We start from the raw sequence: 15,232 nt of genomic DNA, 5'->3' as shown, positions 1-15,232 counted from the left end.
AGACTACAGGCATGTGCCACCACACCTGGCTAATTTTTTAAATGTTTTTAGAGAGGAGGTCTTGTTATGTTGCCTAGGCTGATCTCAAACTCCTGGGCTCAAGCAATCCTCCCACCTTGGCCTCCCAAAGTGCTGGAGTTACAGGCATGACATTGCAATCAGTCGAATTTACTCCTTTTATCTTACTATGTGTTTGCTAATCCACTATCTTTCATCCTCCCCCTCCTCTACACTCACCTTTCCCAGTCTCTGTTACCTATTTTCTACTCTATATATCACGACGTGTTCAAATGTTTTAGCTCCCACACATAAGTGAGAACATGCAATATGTATACTTTTGTGCCTGGCTTATTTCACTTAAGATAATGACCTCCAGTTCCACCCATGTGGCTGCCCATGGCATGATTTCAAGCTTGTTTGGTTTTCTTAATGACTGAATAGTGTTGCATTGTACATATATACTATACTTTTTCTTTATCCATTTATTCATTGGTAGATACTTAAGTTGAATCTTTATCTTAACTATTGTGAGTAGTGCTGCAATAAACATGCAAGTATGTGTATTCCTTTGATATATTATTTCTTTTTGAGGGATGGGGGACTAGATACTCAGTAGTGGAATTTCTAGATTGAATGGTAATTTTATTTTTTATTTTTGAGAAATCTTTATACTATTTTCCATAGTGGTTATACTAGTTTGCATCATTGTTCTCACCAACAATACATAAGAGTTTTCTCTTCTCTCCATTCTTGCCAACATCTGTTATCTTTTGTCTTTCTTTTTTCTTTTTCAGAGATAAGTTCTTGCCAAGGTGCCCAGACTGGTCTTGAACCCTTGAGCTCAGGCAATCCTCTGGCCTCAGCATCCCAAAGTGCTGGGATTACAGGCATGAACCACCACACCAAGCATCTTTTGTCTTTTTAATAATAGCCATTCTGACTAGGGTGAGATGACATCTCATTATTGGTTTTGATTTTCATTTTCCCAGTGTTTAGTGATGCTAAGCATTTTTTGATATACCTGTTGACTGTATGTCTTCTTTTGAGAAATATCTATTCATGTCTTTTATCTACTTTTTAAATGGGGTTATTTGTTTTGTTTTATGTTGAGATGCTTGAGTTCCTTGTACAGTATATTCTAGATATTAGTCCCCTGTCAGATGTCTTGTTTGCAAATATTTTCTCCCATTCAACAAGACATCTCTTTGTTATATTGATTATATCTTTTGCTGTGTAGAAGCTTTTTGGTTTAATGAAGTCCTATTAGTCTATTTTTGTTTTTGTCACCTGTGTTCCTGAGGTCTTAGTCATGAATACTTCTTCATTTAGACCAATGTCCTGGAAATTTTTCCCCTAGGTTTTCTTCTAGTATTTTTATAGTTTTTGGTCTTACATTTAAGTTTTTAATCCATTTTAAATTGATTTTTGTTTGTGGTAAAAGATGGAGGCCAGTTGTATCCTTCTGCATGTGGCAATCTAGTTTTCCAAGTCAATGTGTAGTTTTATTGTGTTCTCTATTCTGTTTCATTGGTCTATATGCCTATTTTTATACCAATACCATGCTGTTTTGATTACTATAGTCTTGTAATGTGTTTAGAAGTTAAGTAATGTCATGCCTTCAGCTTGTTCTTTTTGCTCAATGGAATGAAAAGAGCTATTTGGGCTCTCCTGTTTTATATGAATTTTATAGTTTTTTTCTAATTATTTAAAGAAGGACATTGGTATTTTGATAGACATTGCATTGAATTTGTAAATTACTTTAAGCAATATGACCATATGGTCATTTTACCAGTATTGATTTTTCTAATCCATTAGCATGGGATTTTTTTTTCTATGTGTTTGTGTCATTTTCATTTTCTTTTAACAATGTTTTGCAGTTTTCTTATAGAGCTCTCTTGTCTCTTGGTTAAATTTATTCCCAGGTATTTTATTTTATTTCACTTTGCTTTTGTACTTATTGTAAATTAGATTACCTTCTTGATTTTCCTTTTTTGTTGGATCATAATTGGTGTTTAGGAATACTACCAATTTTGCATGCTAGTTTTTTACTAAATTCATTTATGAAATCTAAAACTTACTATAAAAAATTTCAAACACACAAAAGTAAGAGAATGCCATAATAAATGCTCCCATTTAACTTAACAATCACTCACATTTTGCCATTCTTGTTGATACCTTTCTTTTTTTTATTATTCTCTTTTAGTTCTTCAGTGAGAAGGAGGGTTTTTTTTTCCACTATGAAAATGTTTTCATGATGTTGCCTGTACAGCATGCAATGTTAAGACAGGAAGAAAAACAAATGCCCTCCCATTACCTTCTACTGTCTACTCTCTATTTCTATGAGATTATCTTTTTTAGCTTCCACTTATGAGTGAGAACAAATGCGGTATTTACCACCCTATGTCTGGCTTATGTCACTTAACAAGTCCCCCAAATATATCCATGTAGCCATGCATGACAGAATTTCATTTTGTTTTTGTTGTTTTGTTTTGGGGGTCAGTTTATAGGAGGGGAGGAATGGGCTTCTATTTCTAAGCTCAAGTCACTGTCTTTCTTAGATGCTAACCTGAGTTGTGGACTTCACAAGAATGGACAATACTAGGAAACTGTCAACAAATAGTCTGATATTTGCACATCATCTTAGGTAATTAATCTAATTGTATTACATATTGTGATGAAATTAAAGTGAGGCTGTTTGAGTTGTATAGACAGGGCTCTCTGATCCCAACCCTACCACAATCTCAGACAGCAAATTAATCTTTCTGAGCCCTTTTTCTTCATATGTAAAATGGTGATGTTAATAATATCTACTTCCTGAAATAGTTATGAGAGCAAAATGAGATAGTGCATCTAAAGCTTCTGCACATGCTGGGCACAGTAACTGCTTAATAAATGCTTAAAAGAATTCTCTCAGTCTTCCATTATCGCTGGATCTGGTGCCTAACCCAAATGCTTCCATGTAGGTTTAGATTTCTCACACCTAGACTTTTCAAAAATAGGTTTTCTAAAAAAGAACAGTTCATAGTACAACTTAGTTTGACCTAATCTTAAAAACAGTATTTGAAAAATATCCTAGATCAATACATTCTGCTGTCTAGACAGGGCTCTTTGAAGAGCCAAGAGTCCCAAGGCCTCTGGTTCCTGTTTTCCTAATTTGGAAAGCAAAATTCCATTTTCATCAAAATTTCATAAAGATTCACTCCTATACAAATGGAATAACATTTTTGAAGTATGGTGCTGTAGATTTTTCTTAATGAATTAAGGGATCTATGCCTTCCCAAGCTTGATATGTAAGAAAGGAACTGAGGATTAAAAATGAGACACTATAAGGATTTAGTCAGATTTATTGCAAATCATTTTTTGAATGCATAGCCTATGAATGGGCAAGATTAAGGCAAGTCTCTCTCAAGAACATTTTCTCTAGTAGCATAATAATAGACAGGCAAAGCCTTTTTGTTTTTAGATTATTATCTAAGGAGAAATGGTTTCAGCTGGAAAACTCTATATAGTATTTTAACAGATTCAGGGATAACAGTAGCAAGATGTTCAGTAATAGAACTAAAGCTGTTGTTTCATAGAACCACATCAGTCAGAATTAGAATAAGATGTGCATGACAAATGACAGCCACCTGACTGAAACACTTGCTACGGGACCAACCTAAGACGGGTACACTGGCATTAAATCCTGGCCCTGATCCCTTCCCAATGCTATGTCTTTGAACTCTGTTCAGAACTCATGAGTTGTTTCTCATTTCTCTCAGAATTAAGTACCAAGTCCTTAGAATTACCTGAAAATTTCCTCCATGGTCCAAACCCTACTGACTTCCCTAGTGGAATGATTCTGCCCTCACTTACGCATTCCAGCCACATCATCCTCAAATGAAACTTATTGCCACTGCCGTAAGTCCTTTGCAAATACTGTCCTCTCTGCCTGGAATGCCCCAGTAAGTTCCAACTCATGGTTAAAGTACAGCTCATGTCTATAGCACCATTGGCCATCTTCTTCATAACACTTACAATTGTAATCAGTAACTAATTATATAATTAATTTATTAGTATTCTCTGTTTATAAATTCCCCATTAGAACAGAAATTTCATGATAACAAGACTGTGTCTACTATACTGACCATTCTATTCCTAATGTTTACACATGACAAATGTTCCGTATTCATTGACTAAGTGAATTAATGGATTTTCATTCTCTAGCAATATCAGAGCTTGGTCTAAATCTTTAAGTGCAACAAATCTTTGAAGTGAAACTTTTGAGTCACTCAGCTCCATGAGAGCTGGTTTACATAGACTTATATATCTGTGATATGTTGTGTGTGCATGAGGATAAATGCCTATTGACCTATGTTCTTGCTTGTTCTCTCTTTCCCACAGTTGCATTTGTTCTCTCAGTCCCCTACCAGGTAGCACTTGATTTCTTCATTTTCTCTATTGTGTTTCTATTCCTTGTCATATTTGCTTTTCCCAATCCCCTCAGAAACCAAGACTTTCCTGAAATTTGATGGTCTCACTAACATTCACCATTTGGCTCCCAGGCTTTGATTTTATTGTTCTTGTACTTTCAAGGTCTGCCTACTTCACTGCTATTTAGAAATTGTCATTAATAGAAAACTATTCAGAAGGTAGATATTCTTTCTCTCCTCTTCTTTCTCTTCTCTCTCTCTCTCTCTCTCTCTCTCTCTCTCTCCTCGTATGTACTAGTCTTGGTTTTAGGGCCATGACCCTTGGGGCAATTTTTTTAAATGATAAGGTGAATTTTTGGAGTTCTGTAATATTTTTCATTGACTGTATCATGGATCCCTTTAGAAAACAATGATGATATAGCTCCAAGAAGATAAAAACTGTACAACTAGAACACTGGAAATAAAAGCTGTTAAAAAAATAACTGAAATTTCACGTAGTTTTATTGTCTCTGAGAAACAATTATAGTAGGAATTTATTCATTTATGTGCTCATCAATTTACTAAACATTTACTGAGTTTCAAATATGAGTCAGGCACGGTATTTACACCCAACTGGTGATAGAATGGTACACAAGACAGATGGGAGTTTTGCCCTCAAAAGGCGTACATTCACATTGCAAGAACTAAAGAGTAAACAATAAAATATCTATTTATGGTAAGTATAATTGATCAGGATATTATTAATTAGTTATAGTCACTGAAAATCTATTTTCTTCTCCACAGTAAGGAAAGCATTGCTACTCTGCCTTGGACATACTGTTTGTACCATCCAGTTATTGCAGTATTTTTCAAAGTCATGAAACTGATTTGTTAGTAACATTTTAAATGAATATATAGAATATAAATTATCAAATATTATTTTACATGTTTGTATCAGATTTAAAGGTATGTACAATTTGGTTCTGGTGTAAGATATTTCTGACAGCAGGTCGCCATCAAAAATATCTGCCAAGTAGACTAGGCACGGTGGCTCAAGACCAGCCTGGGCAACTTGGTGAAACCTTGTCTCTACAATAAATCAAAGAATAAGCCAGGTATGGTAGCAAGTTCCTGCTACTTGGAAGGCTGAGATGGAAGGATAGCCTGAGCCCAGCAGGTCAAGGCTGCAGTGGCCACAAGCATGCCATGACATTCTAGCCTGGGTGACAAAGAAAGGCTCCAACTAAAAATATATATATATTCACAAGCATTGCTCCCCAGGTGACACCATCGTGTCAACCCCATGAGATGCTTAGGGACCATTTATAATGCTGACAGGACAGGCAGCTGCATTCTCTAGACAAGAAATAGGTACATTCAAATTCAGCTGCCTCTCAAAGAATTTTCAATTCTTTAGATTGTGAATTAGAAAATATGATTATTTGAAATGCAGACACAATAAGAACTGAAAATAAGTTATCTCTTGGAATGAGCAATTTAAAAACTGATATTCTGGAGTAGAAAACATCAGTAGACTTTCCTAATTATAGTTATGCCACAGGATTATTAAAGTACTTTATTCATTCAGCTTTTATTGAACACCCATCATATTCTAGACACTGTGCTGAATAGTGTCTAGCACACTATTGGTTCTTCCTCTCCTCAAGTTTACATCTACTCTTCATACTATCTGAATTAATGGTACCAAACTCTGGCAGCACATTAGAGTCATTTGGGGGACTTTTAAAAAATTGATGATAAAACCCTATTCCCAGAGAGTCTGGTTTAATTAATCTAGAATAGAACCCATAATTAATATTTTTAAGTTGTCCATATGATTCTGATGTACAGCCAGGATTGAGAATCAATGGCTTATAACACTCCATAAGAATATTTCAAATTTGAATATTATTTCACTTTGCCTAAAACACCCAGAATATTTTCTGTCCCAGGTGATAAAATAAATTCTTCTCACAAAAATGAGAATTTTAAAATTTCTCTAAAAATGTTAGCATCTATAAAATCCTTGAATTATTTTCATCATTATTCTCTGACTAAATATTTATTAATAATCAAATTTTAAATAATTTTTTCTTAAATATGTTAACCTTAATTTTTAGTTTGAATCTGTTTGTGAATTTATAAAACTACTTCAATTTTCATTTTCTCTAAATTGTTAACATTAAGGACAGAAATCACCCTTCAGATTCCCTTTTTAGTGTCCATTATAAGGTTAAAGCTCCATGTCTAAACATTTTTAGATAAAATATTCATATTGATAACTATTTGGATACTTGTTTCCTTTTTGCTATTGATAATATTAAAATACTATCAAAAGTATGATTAATATTTTTAGTCCCATTAATAATTTACTAATAGCCCATTCCTCTTCAGTTTCCAGTAACAAATCTCTTTATAATTAAAGTTTATTAAAAATATGGGAAAAAAAATCTCTGCCTGTTTTGAGGCCCTGTTTCTCTCAGCATCTTCTCTCATTTTTGATTTGGTCCTTAAGACTGCATGTGTCCTATGAAAACTGACTATGAGCTTGACTTGGCAACTCCCAGTTATATGGACTTGCCCTAGTCACTTAAATTCGCTGAACCCCAATGTTCATATTGGCAAAATGCAGACAGAGAGAGGGAAAGAGGTAACGAGGGAGAGAGGGAGAGAGGGAGACAGAGAATGTGCTATATGTATATGAACTTCTCAGCACATTGCCTATAACTTCTAGGCAGATAGTATTAATATTGAAGTGGTGGGCTTTCCACATATTAATAACAATCCATCATGCTGGTATAAAGTGCAAGCATAACTAGGAAATATTGTAAACCATCACAATAATAAAGTATCACAATAAAACAAGTCACACAAATTTTTGGTTTCCCAGTGCATATAAAAGTTGTGTTTACACCATACAGTGGTCTATTATGTGAGCAGTAGCATTATGTCTAAAAAAAGGTACATATATGATACTTTAAAGATATTTTATTGCCAAAAAATTCTAAAGATTATCTGAGTCTTCAGCAAGTGGTAATCTTTTGCTGATGGTGGGTCTTGATTCAGATAGGTCTTGACTCTGTTGATGGCTGCTGACTGATCAGGGTCATGGTGGCTGAAGTTTGGAGGGGTTATGGCAATTTCTCAAAATAAGACAACAAAAAAGTTTGCCACATCTATTGACTCTTTCTTTCTTGAAAGATTTCTCTGTAGCATGTCATGCTAATTGATAGCATTTGACCCACAGTAGAATTGTTTTCAAAATTTGAGTCAGTCTTCTTAGACTCTGCCACTGCTTTACCAACTAAGTTTATGGAATTTTCTAAATCCTTTGTTCTCATATTAACAATGTTTACAGCATCTTCACCAGGAGTAAACTCCATCTCAACAAATCACTTTATTTGCTCATTCATACGAAGCAATTTCTCACTCATTAGTTTTATCATGAGATGTGCTGGAATTGAGTAACATCTTCAGGCTTCATTACTAACTCTAGTTCTCTTGCTATACTTGTCACCATATCTATAGCGATTTCCTCTGCTGAAGTCTTGAATCCCTCAACATTATCCAGAAGGATCAGAACCAACTTATTACAAATTACTCTTAATGTTGATACTTTGAACTCCTCCCATGAATAACAAATGCTCATAATGGCATCTAAAATGGTGAATCCTTTCCAGAAGATCTTCAATTTGCTTTGCTTGTGTATATTAGAGGAAATACTATGTGTGGTAGCTATAGTATTACAAATTGTGTTTCTTAAATAATAAGATTTGAAAGTCAAAATTACTCCTTGATCCATAGGATGCAGAATGGATGCTGTGTTAGTAAATATGAAAACAATATCCATTTTCTTGTATATCACCATCAGAGCTCTTGGGTGACCAAGTGCATTGTCAATGAGAAATAACATTTTTAAAGGAATTTTTTAAAGTAGGTCTCAACAGTGAGCTTAAAACAGTTACTAAACTATGATGTAAACAGATGTGCTGTCTTCCAGGCTTTGTTGTTCCAGTGATAGAGCACAGGCAGAGTCAATTTAGCTTAATTCTTAAAGACGTTAGGATTTTGGAGTGGTACATGAGCACCGTCTTCAATTCAAAGCCACCAACTACATTAGCCCCTAACAAGAGAGTCAACCTGTCATTTGAAGCCAGGCATTGATTTCTTTCTAGCTATGAAAGTCTTACATAACATCTTCTTCCACTAGAAGGCTGCTTTGTCCACTTTGAACATCTGTTTCTAGTGTAGCCACCTTTATCAGTTATTTTAGCTATGTCACCTAGATAACTTGCTGTGGCTTCTACCTCAGCACTTGCTGTTTTATCTTGTACTTTTAAGTTATGGAGACAACTTCTTTCCTTAAACTTCATGAACCAACTTTTATTAGCTTTCAAGTTTTTTTCTGCAGTTTCCTTGTCTCTCTCAGCCTTCACAGAATTGAAGATAGTTAGAGCCTTGCACTGGATTAGGCTTTGGCTTAGTGGAATGTTGTGACTGGTTTGATCTTCTGTCCAGACCACTAAAAGTTTTTCCACATTGGCAATAAGGCTGTGTTGCTTTTTTTTGTCGTTCATGTCTTTACTGAAGTAGCACTTTTAACTTTCTTCAAGAACTTTTTCTTTGCATCCACAACTTGGCTATTTGGTGAAAGAGGCCTAGTTTGAGCCTACTTCAGCTTTTGACATGACTTCCTCACTAAGTTTAAAGGTTTCTAGCTTCTGATTTAAAGTGAGAGATGTGTGACTCTCCCTTTCACTTGAACACTTAGATGCCATTGTAGGTGTTATTAATTGGTCTAATTTAAATATTATTGTTTCTTGGAATAGAAAGTCTCAAGGAGAGGAAAAGAGACAGGGGAAAGGATGGCTGGTGAACAGTCAGAACATACACAACATTTAAATTCATGGTCTTATATGGGTGCAGTTCATGTTGCTCCAAAACAATTACAATAGTGACATCAGGCTGTACAGGGTGACTCATGGATGTAATCCCAGCACTTTAGGAGACCAAGGCAAAAGGATTGTTTGAGTAGGAGTTCAAGACCAGCTTAGGCAACTAGTGAGAACTTTTCTCTACAAAAAAAAAAAAAATCAAAAAAAAGTAGCCAAGCATGCCAGTGTGTGCCAACAGTCTCAGCTACTCAGGAGTCTGAGGTGAGAGGACAGTCTGAGCCCAGGAGGTTGAGGCTGCAGTGAACTATGATCGTACCACTGAATTCCAGTCAGGACTACAGAGTGAGACCTCAACTAAAATAATAATAACAATAACAACAACATCAAATATCACTGGTCACATACCATAACAGATACAAAAATAATTGAAAAGTTTGAAATACTGTGAGAATTACCACAATGTAACACAGAGACATGAAGTGAACACATGCTCCTAGAAAAATGGTGCCTATACTATTCACATAGCAAAAACATGAAACCAACTGTGCTGCCCATCGAAAGTAGACTGGATTTTTAAAATGTGATACATATGCATGATGGAATATTATGCAGCCATAAAGAAGAACAAAATTATGAACTTCACAACAACTTGGGTGAGTTTAGAGTCTATAATACTCAGTGATCCATCACAGAAACAAAGAAATGAATTCCACATGTTCTCACTCATAAGTGGACCCTGAATAATTATCATAATACTATAAGAAAAAGATTGGCAGTAGTAGGAAACTGCCGGGGATGGGGGGACACCTCATCAATAAGGATGGAATAGGGTCTCAAACTGGGAGAAGTGGGGACCAAAGTGAGGCCCAAACTTTACCTGTACAATAGCCATTTGTACACCTAACCCTGAATTGTACCCCACATCTTCAAAATATAAATAAATAAAAAGAAAAATGATGCCTATAGACCAGCTCCACACAAACCTCCAATTTGTGAAAAATACTATATCTACAAAGCACAATGCAGCAAAGCCCAGTTACACAAGGTATGCCTGTACGTAGCCCTCTTTTCCATAAACAACTTTAGTCGATTTCTAATTAGAGAAAGAAGGCTTAAACACTGTAGAGTTGATTCCCTAAAGGCTCATCTGTTATAGGAACATTTGTTCATTCATTTAGCATATATAAATCAAGAAGTCTCTCTGTGTCCAGCTCCCGGCATGGGATCAGGGTTTCAGCAGGGACCACGGCAGACATGAACTCAGCTCTTTAAAACTCACAATCTTGTCAGAGAGACGACAGTTCTCATGAGTGTGCTTCAGTGGGAAATGAAAAGTTGCCTTTCAGTGACCCCAGGGCTCTGTGACGGATAAGCCCATCCCTGACAAAAACAGAATCAAGAGTGATGATGATGATGAACTACATTTGTTTTATTTAAATAGGGGATGACATTCCATTCTCTATTAGCATTACCCATAAGAAATGTAAAGACTCCTCTCCCTACTCATCGCAAGATTATTTGGATCAAAAACTGAGCATCATAGACATGGTCCACGGTGAAGATGAAGCCTCAGTGTGTGATGAGTGCCACACACTGGTTTTGCTGAGGAGCTTTCATATCTCACAGGCTCATTCCTTCAATCCTGATTTGAGAACAGCCCTTAGACACTAGACACTCATTTTTATGCAAAATCAGATCGCTTACATTGCTGTATTTTCTCCCAGGCTTTTAGTATTTACATATATATTTATTTTTGGCATTCACTTGTTTCTTACTTTTTGTTAGCTTAACACTAGAGCATGTATTTCAAGCATTGATACTTACTTTATATTTTTTTCTAAAATCTTTTTTTTTTTTTTAGTCAGTGTCTCACTCTGTTGCCCAGACCGGAGTGCGGTGGCACAATCATGGCTCACCACAGCCTCTAACTCCCGGGCTCAAGTGATCATCCTGCCTCGGCCTCCCAAAGTGCTGGGTTTACAGATGTGAGCCACCATGCCCAGTCTCCAAAATCATCTTTAGTACATGTAATTTTCGTCTTTTATTTTAGTTTTAGGCACTATATGCTTTCCCTTTTAAACTATTTTAAATGGCACTACAATATACATCTTTGTTTGGACTTGATTTCTACAATGTATGTGACAAAAAACTTTACATATTCTAAGTCTCTTAAAATTTTTTGCCAAATGACTTTCCAGAAACTATTTTACCAGTAGTTACATCCACTAGCAGGATATGAGTACCTCACCCATCATGCCTTTACTTATTCAGGGGAGAGAGAGGAACACCGATTTCAGATTCTATCAAAATTATACTAAGCCTTTGAATCCGTTTAGAACCTTCTACCCCTTTAGTAATACACCTAAAGTGCAATCAACCAAGAATCTTGACCACGTGGGACAAGTCCCAGGCACTTGTTTTATACTGCAAGTGTCAGAAGGACTAACTGGGAAGTAATACCATTAATAACTAACTCTGTTCAAGGCACCTACTGACTGCTGTACTGGGTTAGCTCACTAGCCTGCACTACAGTCCAATGAGGCAGGTGTTAATAGCCACACTCAGCAGGTGAGATCACTGAGGCTAGTTATCCTGGCTAGGGTTGCAAACGAGGACAAGGCCTATGTTCCTTCCACTGCACTATCAGGCCTTCAAATGGAAAATATGTATTAAAATCAGGATGCAGACACGTTAGAAGAGGCACTGATCTTGAATTCCTATAGTGTGAGAGGCCCAACTCAGCTTTTTGTTAGCTGGGTGACCTCGAACAAGTTACTCAATCCTCTGCAGTTGTTTCTGATCCAACGTCTCTCCTTTGCCACAGCATTTCAGTGTGTTGCACATCAGAGGGAGTTCACATCCACTCACTTGCTCTAAGTTTCTGATTGATCCAGCCAAGTAGTCAGAATTTTACCAGCATGAATGCAATATATATTGTTAGAGAGTTCTCTTTCTCTTCCTCCTCCTCCTCCTCCTCCTCCTTCTCCTCCTCCTCCTCCTCCACTACTCCTGGATTCACTATAAAGTGGAAATTATGTTTCTTCCAACATATAGTTATGTTTAGATGACATGAATTTATGCTTTTAGAGTTGGGAAAGCACTCAATGTTATCCCACTCTACCATTTTACCTCAAACTTTTGTCAAATATTTAAAAGCACCTCCTTTTTGTGTTTCTTCAGATATGCAAGGTGAATAAGTTCTACAGATTTAATATGCAACAAGGTGGCTCTACTTATTTTGAACTCCTGGACTCAAGCAATCCTCAAGCCTCAGTCTCCCAAAGTGCCAAGTTACAGGCGTGAACCACCACACCCAGCCTGGCTTCAGTTATCAATACTTTATTGCATACTTGAAATTTGCTAAGAGGATAGATCTTTTTGTGTTCTCACAGAAAAAGGTAACTTGATTGTGGTGATTATTTCACATGTCTGTGTATATCAAATCATGAAGTTGTACAACTTAAACATACAATTTTACTTATCAAATATACAACAATCAAAGAAAATTAAAACATTAGGAGTCATACAATGTCAGATTTTCCTCTCACTTTATAATGTTAGAAGCCTTTGATGTCAAATGCTTAGGTACATTTTCTTTTTAGTTGGAGTCTCACTCTATGTCCCAGACTGGAGCACAGTGGCACACTCCCAGCCATTGCAGCCTCGGCCTGCTGGGTTCAGGCAATCCTTCTGCCTCAGCCTTCAAGTAGCTGAAACTACAGATGCACACCATCATGCCCAGGTAGTGTGTGTGTGTGTGTGTGTGTGTGTGTGTGTGTGTGTGTGTGTGTGTGTGTTATTTTAGTGTAGAGATGAAGTCTCACCATGTTGCCCAGACCCTCACACTCTCACCTCCGCCTCCCAAAAGTGCTGGGGTTACAGGCTGAGCCTTTGCACTCGGCCTTTAGATACATTTTTAAACTGGAGGTTACAAAATGAAAATATTCTAAGTCTATCCTTTTATTTTTGTCTATTATGATCATCCTACAGAGACAGAATCGATCCCCACCCAAGATTGGAGTGATATCAAGATGAAAAGGGTCATGACTTAATAAGAGACCTTTGAGTGAGCATGGCTGGCTTTGCAAGCTGGTCCATAAACTGCTGGAGAGAGCAGGGAAAGGAGACTGGCTCCAGCTTTTTTGTTGGGATTAGAGGGTGGGACTGAGGTAAGGGTTTCTGTGTGTAGGTGAGCTCATGTGGTTTGAACCTTTTCTAGGGCCAAAGGAAAGAACACCCAGGCTTTCTTAGCAGCCCACATGTGGGGCAAAAGGAATGGAGAGAGAGATAAGTATTAAAAGTTGTCATCAGTCAAAAAAAAAGAGAGAATTGGACACTTTATTACAGGTTATTTCTTAGAATATTTTATAAGGAGACATTTGTCCTCTTCTACCATTTGCTAACTAACTTGCAGTACAATTAATAAAGGAAAGATATCTAGCTCTCCAGCCTGCGATCCTTGGGGGGGTCCTTTACTTCCAACGCTGCTAGCGCTTTCCTGAGGAATATGCCGTTCCTGGAGCTGAACACGAACTTGCCCGCCAAGCGAGTGCCCGCAGGGCTGGAGAAACGGGGCTGCGTGGCCGCTGCCGCCACCCTAGGCAAACCTGGGGACCGCGTGAACGTGACGGTGCGACCAGGTCTGATCATGGCGCTGAATGGCTCCGTGGATCCCTGCACGCAGTTTTTCGTCTCCTCCATTGGCGTGGTGGGCACAGCAGAGGAGAATCGCAGCCACAGTGCCCACTTCTTCGAGTTCCTCACCAAGGAGATGGCCGTGGGCCAGGACCGGATAATTATCCGCTTTTCCCCGTTGGAGCCCTGGCAGATTGGCAAGAAAGGGACGGTCATGACTTTCTTATGATTGGCATAGGGGAATCCTGGGCATCTGTGAGCTGGTTGCCTTTTCCAGAGAGGCCTTCTGGCAGAGCCAGGGCCTGGTGGATACCAGCTTCAGTCACCTGCCTCACGCAGTCATGTCTGTGACCTCATAGTCCTCTTACCCATCCTCATGCCAAATAAATGAAGAGAACTCCGTTGTTCAAAATAATAATAATAAAGGAAAGATAGAAAAATGTTTGATTTTTTTCATTTACATATTGGTTTCCAAGATAATGAACTGGTTTGCTGTCATTCTTGAGGGTGACTAATTTTTAATATTAAAACTTATGAACTTAAACATATTTGATGAACTTCAATCTATTGTAACTTTTATTATTATTGAAAAATAATTCATGTCATTTGTAGCTAGTGGAGCTAAATTTGGCCACTGGATCCTTTTGTCATGACCTGAGTAGAATTTGATCACTTCCTGGCAACCCATTCTGGTGTGTGACCAGATGTTCCATGCTCTCTTAGCTTGATACCAGGCCCGGTATCAGTTAATTCTCTGTGGAGCACAGGTTTCTTTTAGTGAGAGATTTTTAAAACCATAATCTGGGTACTAGCTCATTGCAACGGCATTGGCCATGTCTCCAGGCTTTTCTATTAGTTCTCAGAACTAGAAAACACACATGTGCACACAAACATATATAAAAATGAAGGACCACATGAGTTCATTTTGCTACTTACAATTCAAACTTAAGCCTACAAAACTTTTACTTGCCCTTTTGCTCTATTACATATGCACCTCCTTTCTTTCACACTGAGAATATTGGTTCTCAAGAACAGCAGGGGTGATAGAACAAACCAATTCCATAATCACTCATTTGTTTTTTCATATACTGCACACAACAGTATCAGAATAACAAGTCTGATACTAGTGTTGATGACAATATGATTTCTGAAAACATTGAATTACTTTTGCATATACTTTCCACATTTTTCTTCTGTATTTCTCAGAGTTCTACTGTATCTGCATTGTCATAGCAAATGGTATTTGTAAACTACACCCTCTCCTTCTTAGTTCTCACTTAGTTTTAGTTCTACACTTACCTATATGCTCAC

The 15,232-nt window shown here is 37.2% G+C and overlaps 1 pseudogene; it reads left to right on the top strand.

The window, feature by feature from the left end:
• The first annotated feature begins 13,793 nt into the window (after positions 1-13,793).
• Positions 13,794-14,196, top strand: LOC103259922 (annotated as a pseudogene).
• The last annotated feature ends 1,036 nt before the right edge of the window (positions 14,197-15,232 follow it).

The sequence above is a fragment of the Carlito syrichta genome, unplaced genomic scaffold, assembly GCF_000164805.1.
Source record: "Carlito syrichta isolate Samal-C Ts95f unplaced genomic scaffold, Tarsius_syrichta-2.0.1 Scaffold303061, whole genome shotgun sequence".
In the NCBI taxonomy this organism is placed as follows: domain Eukaryota; kingdom Metazoa; phylum Chordata; class Mammalia; order Primates; family Tarsiidae; genus Carlito; species Carlito syrichta.
This window is presented reverse-complemented; position numbering and strand designations above follow the sequence as displayed.